This window comes from Salvelinus sp. IW2-2015, unplaced genomic scaffold (assembly GCF_002910315.2).
Source record: "Salvelinus sp. IW2-2015 unplaced genomic scaffold, ASM291031v2 Un_scaffold939, whole genome shotgun sequence".
Lineage (NCBI taxonomy): Eukaryota > Metazoa > Chordata > Actinopteri > Salmoniformes > Salmonidae > Salvelinus > Salvelinus sp. IW2-2015.
The window spans coordinates 91,945-104,767 of record NW_019942657.1 but is presented as its reverse complement, the minus strand read 5'-3'; the positions used below and the strand labels follow the sequence as shown (position 1 = coordinate 104,767).

General features: G+C 44.8%; 1 pseudogene; it reads right to left on the bottom strand.

The window, feature by feature from the left end:
* Positions 1-751: 751 nt before the first annotated feature.
* LOC112069227 (ribonucleoprotein PTB-binding 1-like) overlaps positions 752-12,823 on the bottom strand; it is a 20,053-nt pseudogene continuing 7,981 nt past the window's right edge.

The window sequence follows — 12,823 nt, the reverse complement described above, 5'->3', positions numbered from 1 at the left end:
ATTGGTCTAACAAACAGGTGGCGAAATCTAGCCATTAGACAGGTAGCTGCACACTCAGTACTGTCACTACAAAGTATAAACAAAATAATCTGAGCAGCAGTTTCAATCGTAAAACAGACCAGCAGGCCAAGTAGATTGAGAAAAGAGTTTAAGGACTCAAGGAAATGTTCAAGCTTTCAAGTATGTACAGCGCAAAACCAAAAAAAAGGGGGGGGGGGGTCAATGTAGTAAAAAAACCCGAGGGGGGAAGATGAGATGAGGAAAAACTGTTAAGGCTCAAGTGTAATTGCATGTTCCCATCCCGAAGTCAAGAGGTAATGGTGATACACAAAATGTCAAGATCTATTCTTCACATAACAGACTAAGAAGCTCAATCACTCGACCAATCCATCCAAGCTTCAATATCCATGACAAACGCTCCCGAGCCGAGTAAATACACAAGTCTGACCTGATCACTCCCATCACAGTAACACTTCAGATAGGAATCACTTCTCCTGAACGGTAATCCTGGATGAAATTCCTACAACTGGTCAAACTAAGATTAATTTCAGTCTTAGCCCTGCAGGACAAACAGCCCCCCCTGCTGTGTGCTCACAGGGGCAGGGACAGCCACATGGGAGCCACCTAAGCCATCGGCTCATATAATAGAATATACGAAGCCTAAACTCATGCAATTAACTACTATCACTTATTATGGCATGGCTAGGTTGCTTGCCATGTGGCTGTCCCTCCCTGTAGCCCAGCAGGGGGGCTGTTTGTCCTCAGGGGCTAAACATGAATTAACTACTGAGAGGACWGAGGCCACAGGTGTCCCTGCTTACTGTTATAATCTGTAGATATTAAAGTCTGGATAAGGCACAGCAACCATCCCCTCCGAACAAACGAGAYCAAGTCAGGTGCCATGGTGGTTGAGATGCAAATAATAACTGAGACAAAGAGCTCACGTCAACACAGAATACACCGATTCTGCAGAGCACAGAGAAAAAAATAAAGTGAGAACAGAATTTCAACAACCCTGGAAAATTGTGACCCAGCTGTGTCCTCCAAGTGCAACACTAAAACACTCAGTGCAGAGAACGTGCTCCCAAATGAGATGGAGGGGTGGAAGAGTGAAGGGTTGAAAACAGCATATTCCAGACTAGTTTTTGATAAGGTGAGTTTTTCCAAAGGACGAAAGACAAAGGCAGTACTGCTACACAGATCTACGTGAATCCAAGTAAAGGCCTGAATCTTGTCCAGACAGTCAGTACATAACCCCTGTAGGAGGAAGGAGCGGGAAAAACACCATCCAATCAAACAAACTATATACAAAAATATTGGGAGGCAAAACATTTTAAAATAGAAACCCGTTGACAGATCACAACAGGAAGAAAAAACTAATGCAAAAAGATTTTWAAAAATAAAATCAAAAAATAGWMTTCAGKCAACCAATGAAGKGAATAKACAGAGGGYAAAAAAAGACCTGAAATCAGATTTTACAATTATTTTCTTATAGTACAAGGTAACTCCCCGTTTTTTAAACAAAAGGATTTCCTGATAGAAAAAAATGACATTAAAAAAAGATTAAAAAAAACTTAATTTACAAGCACACTGAAATCATATTTACAAAAAAAACAAACTCAAAACTCCCATACACTGGCAAGCATTGTTATGTCCTGATTAGCGACAGGCTGACCCCCAGCGCCCTCCAGGGGTCGCTGGCAGGAACACAAGTGAGAGACCACTGGACCACCAAGCCCAAACGTAAAAGCTGATTGGAGGAGCTCCGGGGGGAAATGGAGCCATGAGCCACATCCTGGCTGTTAATTGGCAACTCGTACAAGAAGCTTTGATTGGTTTACATTAGAAGATACGCTTGCGTTTCAGGTAGGAGTCAGCATAGTGGCCCCCCAGGCCCTGAGAGTGTTGTCCCACGTAGCCCCCTTCTGGGCTGGGCTCTGGAGATGGGATCAGACGCTTGTGACCACCAACGGGAGTCTACAGGGGGCAGAGACATAACCACTGTCAATGCCATGGTGAGAAAWGGGGACAGAACAGGAAATGGCAMACAAAATGACAATGACAAAGAGGCACACTGACCTTCATCCCCAGACCAGATGGGTATGTGTTAGAGTGGCTCACCGGAGGCATGCCCACAGCCTGAACAGACAAAACAGTGTTAGTGATCAAAACAGTCTCATGCTTGGTCTCATCTAAAAGGCAACAATATGTACATTTGGATTTCCAGTGAAGACGGCCAGCTTGGGTCTTTGTTCCCTTATTTTTACACTTACAACAGGCCAGTAAAGCCTGATTATCCTTCAACTTTGACACAGTCACTCAAACAAATATGCAATATCGAACATCGCATCTGACTTCACAGATTTCCGCTACAAATTCTCTGCATGGACAATTCTCCACCATTTTGTTTGTCATTGTTCTACCAGCATGGCTACTGTGGTTATGCAACAATGCGCGGCTTCAAGCATATCGGATAATGTGGTTGTCCGCATTCGTCTGAGAGTGGACCAAGGACAATGCAGACTGAGCATAAATTTCAATTAACATTTGCAGCCCAACTTTCATAACGTTTAGAACTAGATTACACCCACATGATGGGGACAAGACTAGCCAACAGATCAAGACATCTCCGCTAAGTCTAATAACAGAGGTCAACCTTTATATTTTGATCAGAACACTCAACCTCATTAGATCGTTGATTACATTGGGAGAGGCAGAGAAGTCTAAGCGCAGTGGGGGTGGTTATCAGTGTGGGCCTACCTTGTTGAGATGGCTGGAGGGGAGGCTGCCGGGGCGGGTTCCACTGAGCTGTAGTAACGAAAGACGAGGGCGGGCTGGGGGGGTAAACTATAGTGGGAGGAGGCCTGCTCACTGTAGCCAGGGTGGCAAACCGCTACGAGAGACATTAATCATGTTTATCCTATGCTGCATGTACAGTTCTACATGCCTATTTAAAAAATAGACTACAAAGGGGAGTAAGATTGAAAGGCAAGAGATGCCACAGTTTGAAGGCTGGATGGGAATAGTGGAGATGGTATGTGTCGCTGTCGGCTGCCAGCTCGTGTCCAGAGCCTCCATGCTTGTTCATACAGATGGGCCAGAGGGTCCTGGGGAGAGAGGAGCCAGACGCATTAAACTGCTGCTCATGTAACCAAGTTAAGATTGTACGTACGCTTAAATCACAGCTTCAAACTTTTTGGTGGCGCATCTGGCTACTATGTTGTCAAGCGGGCAGTCCTGTGTTTGTGAGGCAGAAGACCTAGGATTAACCATTGTGAGGGACAGGGTTACCAGACAGGCAGGAAGTGGTGCTGAATAAGCGGGCCCACTGTGTTCCATCAACTAGAAAAAGCCACGCACTGACCACTGGGCAGCAGGAAGTTAGAAAACCACCTGTGGCCACAATGACCTTAACCAAGACAGCAGTGTCCTCAGATATCAAATAAACATCAATGACCAGGCATTCTATCACATCAGATCAGCCATGCCAGGCACTAGGGCTGGACAGTAAAGGTTAGAGGATAGGGGGGACCTCCTGGTGTATTGGGGGTAGTCTGGGGTGTAGGACTCCTGGTAGCGCAGCCTGTAGTTTACAGTGGATGTTCTGTGTGCGCTGGTTGGATGAGTTGCCTAGCGCTGGTCTCTTCCTGTAAGGGTGGGGCCTGCAGTTTGGCGCCTGAGTGAAGGACGGCAGGAATGGAAAAATGTCAAAAACCCCTATGGGTCGTATGGGAAAGAATCAGTCAAACTTCACAGGCTGCAGACAGTAGGAGGGAAGCTCACTGAGGATGGGAACAGGCTGTGGACATTGAAGGGGTTCTGGGGAAGATTCCACAGGGTATCGTTGGAGGGGTGGAGAAGACATTTAACATTTTTTTTTTTTTTTTATAATAGGGGACTTGATGTTATGTATGAGGCACAATGACTTGAGCATCTGTCTATATTTAGAAGTATAAGAGTAATTTTAATATACCCAGGTGCTGTAGGCCCTCTGCCCCATCACTCCACCAAGGTGGGGGTGGAGAGTGGGGGAGAGGTTTCTGGGAGAAGCTGGTGGGGAGACTCTCTGCCCAGGGGGCGACCCATAGAGTGGGGTTTTCTGTGGCCCATAGGGTCTGACTGGAGGCCCAGGGATTGAACCACACCGCTGAGGACACGAGAACAAACCTTATTAATATAACACCATCACTAAACTGTAGAGAGCCCTGAGATCACCACTGAAAATCAATACAACACTGACACAGTAAATAACCTAGATGTAAATAAGTACTGACCAAATCCCTACATGTGTAAGAAAGCTGTAATGTAAATCACTAACAGACCAGCAGGGCTAGCATAGCATGCATATGCTGAGCATCAATGTAGAGCATTGCTCTATGTGATAAATAAACCAACTAGAGAATGGCTACTAGGGAGTTGTATTGGCAATACAAAATAGACATTAGCATGCCAATAAAGAATTTTTAATGAATGAATGGAAGCCAACCTTGAGGCAGGTCTCCAGCAGATGGACTCCCTGCTGGAGAGGCATAGCAGCCAGAAGGTTGTCCCCCATCAGCCCTGCCTGTAGGAGACACGAGTTAGACACACGCCTCAGTGACCCACAAGATGAAAAAACTGTCTACATACAGATAGTTACTGAACTGAACAAAAATGTATCAATTTCAGAATTGTCAGTCAACAAAATTCACACAAGACATTCCAAAACCAAACCAGTTGCACATTATATGACTAGAAAAGCACTCAAAAAGAAAGCAGCAGAAAGAAACACCTGAGGGAGAGCATTTACCGGCTTTGGTTTAGGGAGCAGTCCCTTCACGACAAACCTATTCTACCACACGCACATCTCCACACGCGCTCAGGTGGATCCTCACACAGGGAAGTAGTCGATTCTCTTTATTGTGCAGCACCTGAGCCCAGAGAAGATGATTCCCCAAAAAGGCTTGCTGATAGTAGAGGAGAYAATAAAGTAGGAGAAGTGTGGATGAGAGAGACTAATGAACCAACAAAAGAGGGGAGAGGAGCTGGAGGAGAGGGAGGTGGTGAGTATGCAGGGCATGGTATGCAGGGTACCTGTTGAACTTGGGCCTGGTTCTGGAGGAGGAGCTGGAGCAGAGCAGCAGAAAGGGCAGGGTTAGCCAGCAGCGGCATGGTGGGAGCAGCACCAAGGAGACCTGCAGAGAGACCATTTGACCTTAGYACCTGACAACCTATTATTTCACCATGCATTAAAGGTGCAATATGCATCCTTGTTGCTAAAATTCGAATCATTTGCCTAATTTCATAACAAAACAAGGTCATTGTGTGACCTAAACCACTGTGAAATATATTTTCAGCTGGTGTATAAAACCGTAAGTAAGAGACAAAAAACGTATTGAGAAGCATAGAAATTGCACACATAGGAAATATCTACCACTTCTCAGACTTGCTTACAATGAGAATGACAGATCTATAACTCACATTCTATGTGAATTTGGTTGGGTCGCCGAAAAAGTTAACCATTGTAGCTTAAAAGCACGTGTCAAACTCATTCCACTGAATTTCTACGGGGTTTGGCTCCTCCTTTGTACTTGATTGATGAATTAAGGTCACTAATTAGTAAGGAACTCCACTCACCTGGTTGTCTAGGTCATAATTGAAAGGAAAAACAGAAGACACTACACCCACCATGAAATGAGTTTGACACCCCTGCTTTAAAGCWTTAACACCYGGMTAAGAGACTCATACCATACATTGTCTTCCTTTAGGAAATGGCATGATCTTACTCACCTTGTTTCCTGCCCTGGTTTAGGGGGTTGAGCAGCATCTTGAGGGTGGCAGGGTTACTGAGGCCTGTGAGGATCTGCATGGCTGTGGGCTCAGGGAGGAGACCTTTCCCTCGGTTCAGGGCCTGTGGAGAAGGGGAGGACAGCCATTCAGAACAGTTGTTTTACCACAGTAACATAAGGGAGTACTAGTTCAAACATATGGTCTGGTGTGGCAACCAAGAAGTCTTTACCATGGTCTGGGCAGCGATGAGGGCAGCCAGCATGCTCCTTCCCGGGGGTCCAGGGGCACAGAAGGAGACCCGGATGTGGGTCCCACCCAGCGCCCTGCCGTCAGCCTCTCGCTGCACCTGCTCAGCCATCTCTGCTGAGGAGAACTCCAACATGGCAAACCGCCGGAAACTGTCATCCTGGCCCTGAGCCAACTGAAGGAAAATTAAGTTAAAATATGCATTCCTTATGCCATCAGTCCAAAACTAATGACCAAGCCTTGGTTCTGCCAAATTCACTTAATTCTATGTTTGCCATTGAAATAGGTTTACACAGAAGAATTCAGTAATATTAAACATCGTGACATTGTTGAAAACACCATCCACACTATGATAGATAACTTTCCTTACAGCAATTAGTAAAAAGGAGTATTTGATACGATGGTAGAGACAGTAGATGGGATTAAACTGAATCAGGCCCAGTGGCATTCTGTAATATAAAGTAGACAAAATACTTCAGACTTCATGTTCCCAAATCTTTTCTCTCTAGTTGGCCACAGCTACTACTGGAGTCTCAACGTTTAAAAGCAATTACCAATCAATGATCTACAAAAAGGTCATAAACAATGTATCAAGACCAAGTGAGCTGTGGAAAAAATTTGCTTCATATTGCTGAGTTAACCTGTCCAATAGTTAAATTGCCTCACTCACACTATTACGCAACAGTGTTCTGCCAGACCTCAAACTACTGTGCCCTATAGGTATATGAATGACTATGTGTGCTTGTGGTGCCAAAAGGACACTGCTGTCTCATTCCAGAAAGGCCTGTAGGGTCAGAGCCCTGTTGACTGACACCACCTGGGAGTCAGGTGGTCATCACCATAGAAACCAGCAATGCTCATTGCTAAAGAAACAGAGTGGCCACAGGAAAAGCAGGTCAAAAGGWGAGMGCTCGAAAGCCAGATTCATACAAAAATACTCAATCCATATCCACCTCCTTTATGTGAACTGCCCAAGACCCTTTCATCACTACAGATGCCCCATGTTACATGATAACACAACCACCTGAACCTTGGAGCAGAGCTACCTCAAACAGATGTGTCAAACACACTTGCTCAGTGTAAACAAAAGCAGTTGCCGTGTTTCCCCTACATGCACTTAGCAGCAGTCCACCGCCGTTTTTAAATTGTGGCCACCACTGGAATTTTTTTTTATATACACTGCTCAAAAAAATAAGGGAACACTAAAATAATACATCCTAGATCTGAATGAATGAAATATTCTTATTAAATACTTTTTCTTTACATAGTTGAATGTGCTGACAACAAAATCAACAAAATTATCAATGGAAATCAAATTTTCAACCCATGGAGTCTGGATTTGGAGTCACATCAAAAATTAAAGGTGAAAACCACACTACAGGCTGATCCAACTTTGATGTAATGTCCTTAAAAACAAGTCAAAATGAGGCTCAGTAGTGTGTGTGGCCTCCACGTGCCTGTATGACCTCCCACAACGCCTGGGCATGTTCCTGATGAGGTGGCGGATGGTCTCCTGAGGGATCTCCTCCCAGACCTGGACTAAAGCATCCGCCAACTCCTGGACAGTCTGTGGTGCAAGTGGCATTGGTGGATGGAGCGGACATGATGTCCAGATGTGCTCAATTGGATTCAGGTCTGGGGACGGGCGGGCCAGTCCATAGCATCAATGCCTTCCTCTTGCAAGGAACTGCTGACACACTCCAGCCACAATGAGGTCTAGCATTGTCTTGCATTAGGAGGAACCAGGGCAAACCGCACCAGCATATGGTCTCACATTGGGTCTGAGGATCTCATCTCGGTACCTAATGGCAGTCAGGCTACCTCTGGCGAGCACATGGAGGGCTGTGCGGCCCCCCAAAGAAATGCCACCCCACACCATGACTGACCCACCGCCAAACCGGTCATGCTGGGTGTTGCAGGCAGCAGAACGTTCTCCACGGCGTCTCCAGACTCTTGTCACGTCTGTACCATGGGCTCAGTGTGAAACTGCTTTCATCTGTGAAGAGCACAGGGCGCCAGTGGCGAATTTGCCAATCTTGGTGTTCTCTGGCAAATGCCAAACGTCCTGCACGGTGTTGGCTGTAAGCACAACCCACCTGTGGACGTCGGGCCCTCAGAGTCTGTTTCTGACCGTTTGAGCAACACCATGCACATTTGTGGCCTGCTGGAGGTCATTTTGCAGGGCTCTGGCAGTGCTCCTCCTTGCACAAAGGCGGAGGTAGCGGTCCTGCTGCTGGGTTGTTGCCCTCCTACGGCCTCCTCCACGTCTCCTGATGTACTGGCCTGTCTCCTGGTAGCGCCTCCATGCTCTGGACACTACGCTGACAGACACAGCAAACCTTCTTGCCACAGCTCGAATCGATGTGCCATCCTGGATGAGCTGCACTACCTGAGCCACTTGTGTGGGTTGTAGACTCCGTCTCATGCTACCACTAGAGTGAAAAGCACCGCCAGCATTCAAGTGACCAAAACATCAGCCAGGAAGCATAGGAACTGAGAAGTGGTCTGTGGTCACCACCTGCAGAACCACTCCTTTATTGGGGGTGTCTTGCTAATTGCCTATAATTTCCACCTTTTGTCTATTCCATTTGCACAACGCATGTGAAATTTATTGTAAAATTTGTTTAATACAGTTTGATTTCACAGAAGTGTGATTGACTTGGAGTTACATTGTGTTGTTTTAAGTGTTCCTTTATTTTTTTGAGGCAGTCTATAATAAAAAATAATAAAAATTATTCAGGACGGTAAAATATTCAGTGTAAACTTAAACCAGATATAAAGTATGTAGACAAGACAATGGAGCAAAATGTTTTTTGATATAAAACCAAGATCTTTAAGAACTAACAAGCAAAGTAAAAACAGTCCAGGACAATCTAAAATTCCCAAAAATGTCATAGCGTTGGCCACCCATTGATTTTGTTATACGTTTGAGTCACCCAGATAGCATAAGAAACGGGTATAAGTAATGGCAAAGTGTTTAATAGCTCTAAAACTTCTAATTTTCTCTGCCCAATGGCAAAATTTGTAMWAGTGCAGGAAATTAGCTTTAAAACAAAATGGTGTTTGAGGCCAAGAGGGCCTCTAATACCYTGCCATTAGCCATACCCACGCTAACTCTGACACCACGGCTTAAAAAAAACCTAGAGGGAAACAGTTGGAACAGCTTTCATGACTAAAGTAAAAAGTAGTGTCAAAAGTACAAGCAGGTATGTTCTGCTTGCTACTAGAGTATACTGGAGCCACTGAGACACAAATTGAACTGAGAAAAGCTAATAGATATATACTATTRATGAGAGCCAGATACACATGTTAAATCCTCTGAAAATATCAGTGTAAGTTTATGTGAGAGGGCGTTGGAGTTCCTGTGTGCGTGTRSGCATGTGACTGACCTGGCAGAAGATGGGTGCGTGCGTGTCGGCCAGGGCATTGCGGAGGTCCTGGGCAGTCAGCAGGCMGGGGGGCAGACGGTCCACACAGAGACACCTGGAGTGCAGCAGGGGGTAGGTGAGGGAGCCCACCTCAGTCCAGTGGACATACAGCATCCTTGAGCCCAGCTGCTTCCCCAGCAGCTCAGACTTAGCCCTAGCCGCAGAGTCCTTCTTCATGTACTCCCCGTAGCCCTTGGATGCAGTGGAGCGCCTGTGCGACCAGGGAAGTCAGCGCTCTTAGGTGCCGAAAAGAGTCTCACCAGCTCCTCAAACTGAGAAAGCGTGGGGCAGGTTGGCGATGCACAGCAGCGCGTCGGTGGGCTGCAGCTGCACAGAGATCTCCCGCTCCCGCATCATGTGCTGGTGGAACTCTTTGATGGCACATTGTGCCTGCTCCCCATGGAGCAGTGTGACGAAGGCTGAGGGAAGAGAACATGAGCCAAGACCTTGTGAAGAACTATGCGGAAAGTTACATTGCTCAAAATAGGAAGAGAGTTGAGGAATCTGTCTAGCTCAGTCAGAGAGCCTGCTGCATCCAATTAGTCTTACTGGGATTTACATTTTAGTCTTTGTTTTACCTACCTGTTCCCTTGTATTTGTCCACAAAGCAGTACTTCAAGTCATAGTTGCGCAACAGCTCATGAACCTCCTGAAAGGGAGAAAGTGTGGTTAGCTACAATCAGTGTTTCCCCTATATTTTTTGCCACAGCATCCTCCAGCCAACATTTTTAAAAGCCCTCCTTYGCCAGATATAATTTTGCTTTTTTGAAGCTWATTTCCTACAATTCTACACATCTTGCCCGAGCTTATGCGGTGTTCTTATGCCATCTGAGTGACTCAAACATAATGCCATTTTAGATTCTCCCCATCTAGTTTTTATTTTTATGATTGTTGGTTCTWTCATATTTTTGGGCATGGAAGCAACGATTTAGCAGTGATAGCCCACCGCTGCTAAACTAATAACTTAACCTAAATGAATACCATTACCATTATAATAAATCAATGGGTTATTCTTCTCCAACTACCACAGAACACTTAAAATGTGATATTCCCAMATTAGTACAGGTCTACTTTTAACCATACAATGGTGTAGTATTGCAGTCATAAATTAAGCTTAAAATTAAGTGTTAGACACTACAATCACTTGAGAACAAACTAATGTGGTGTTAACATCCCTAATCTAAAGCCATCTGTTGTGTAGCTCCATCTACATGTCTACTTTTTTTTTTTCACTGACCAGCTTTCCATTAACTTCTCTAGGGTAGGTGAGACGCTAACGTCCCACCAGGCCAACATCCGGTGAAACTGCAGAGAGCTAACATTTTAAATACACCATTCGTTGGATTAAACATTCTTGGAAATACATGTATCTTACATCATTTAGAAGATGAAAGTCTTATTAATCCAGCCGCTGTGTCAGATTTCAAAAAGGTTTACTGCAAAAGCAAACATGCGATTTTCTGAGGACGGCYCCCCACACACACAAGTATTACTAGCATTTTCCAACCAAGCATTAGCGTCACGAAAGTCAGAAATAACAATAAAATAAATCGCTTACCATTGAAGATCTTCCTCTGGTGGCAATGCCAAGTGTCCTAACTACACAGTGAATGTTTGTTTTGTTTGATAAAATCCATTTTTATAGCCTAACACGAAACATCGCTGATTTCCGTTCAGTTCACCTTTGGACGAAGCCGTTCTCGGTAATAACACACACCAATGTTTTACTTCTTATATGAAGGCGACACGTTTATCCCCCAGTCATCGGTTGGCTTTTTCATTGCAATCTCTGTGCTTCGTTATTTCAAAAACCATCAAAGAATCAACCATATCATGTGGCCTCTCTTCTTAACCCCGGGCGTTATTTGCACCTGCCTGTAAGGGATCAGAAGCAACATATCCGCCGACCTCTTGGTAGACGAATCACCCAATTGATCAATAATGCTACCTTTTCATGGTGCACCAATGTAGGAAATCCGGTTTCTTTATCGATTTGATTTTGAGAACGGTTTAATGGCGGCAATGCCACTTCGATTCATACCTTTCGGACATTAGTTCTAGCTTTGGAAAAGATGGTCCCGAAGTCGGCCCCTGATGGTATAGGCTCGCGCAATCTATGTATTGCTGTGGTTGATTAGTAACGGAACTTTCTAGAAGACTCCACCTTTTGGGCGCGGTTTATACTCTGGAGCCTGTAAAGAGGTTCATCGTTTTTCTGTCTTTACTTTATTGTTGCTGCTCTCTCTTGTGCAACATGAATCACCTACTGTCAGTTCCGAACGAGGGAAGTACACCAACGAGTTGGGTATGCATGGATGGATGCATGTCTGACTAGCAGTCCATTCTATTAACAGTTGGCTACAACTGATTTTTTCAACAAGTTCTATGATGTACTTGTTACAGTTATATTTAGGCTTCGACTTAATTTAGGTAATTCCCCATGCGGCGGGGGAGCAGGCTAAAACAATAGTTGTATGATGGGCAAGAGTCCACCGTCACCCACCGGTGTCACTTCCACCACACGGCTCGGGTCGTTCAACCAACCCTATTCGATTTCCCCCGCAGTGGGGCCCTTGCGCCCAGTTTGGTCATCACTCTCCCCCAAACAGGATGAATTGTGCTCAGGGCTTCCAGGTGTGGCTCTAAGTTGTTGTAGGTCACAAGGGCACACAGTAGGGAGACGTTTGTGGTGCGCTTTGTCACAGAAATGCCATCACCCTGCCCACCTGTTTCCAGTACAGCCTCTGCTTTACACAAGAGAAAGGACCTGCTATGGGCCTGGGCAACCACAGCAACAGTATCTTGTAAAAGTTAAGACTGGGGTCTCCACAATATTGGTAATAGAAACAATGGTGTAAAATAGTTTACCCTTGTTATGTTTTGTTTATTATTATTTTTTAATTATACTATATATATATATATTTTTGGGGGGGGGGAGGGGGGGGGGGGGGGGGGGGGGGGGGGGTGTTAGAATAGCATTTATGTATTTTGTTTATAGTTCTTCCTTAAAATATACATCGCTACCATTAGGCCACTTGGGTATATTTGTGTGGGACACTGGGTGACTCACTGCTTCATGTCATGTAGCTCGCTCATTTTGAAGTTACTCTGTCTTCTTTTATTTCCCAACCTCTTTTTATTATAAAAAAAGTTTTTTTTTTTTTTAAAAAATTAAATTAATAAACTTTGCTCAGCTATTGTTTGCCAATTATGTTCTTCATTCAAATCATCCACAGCATGCCCCTATTGTTGTTTGGCTGTTCTTGGTCATTTGAAAGATGATGCAGCAACAATAAAAACAAGAACGTTGTTTAATTCCTTGGTATTTTCTCTCAATTATGGTATTATATTCTCCTACATTCCAAATTCAGAGTGATTTT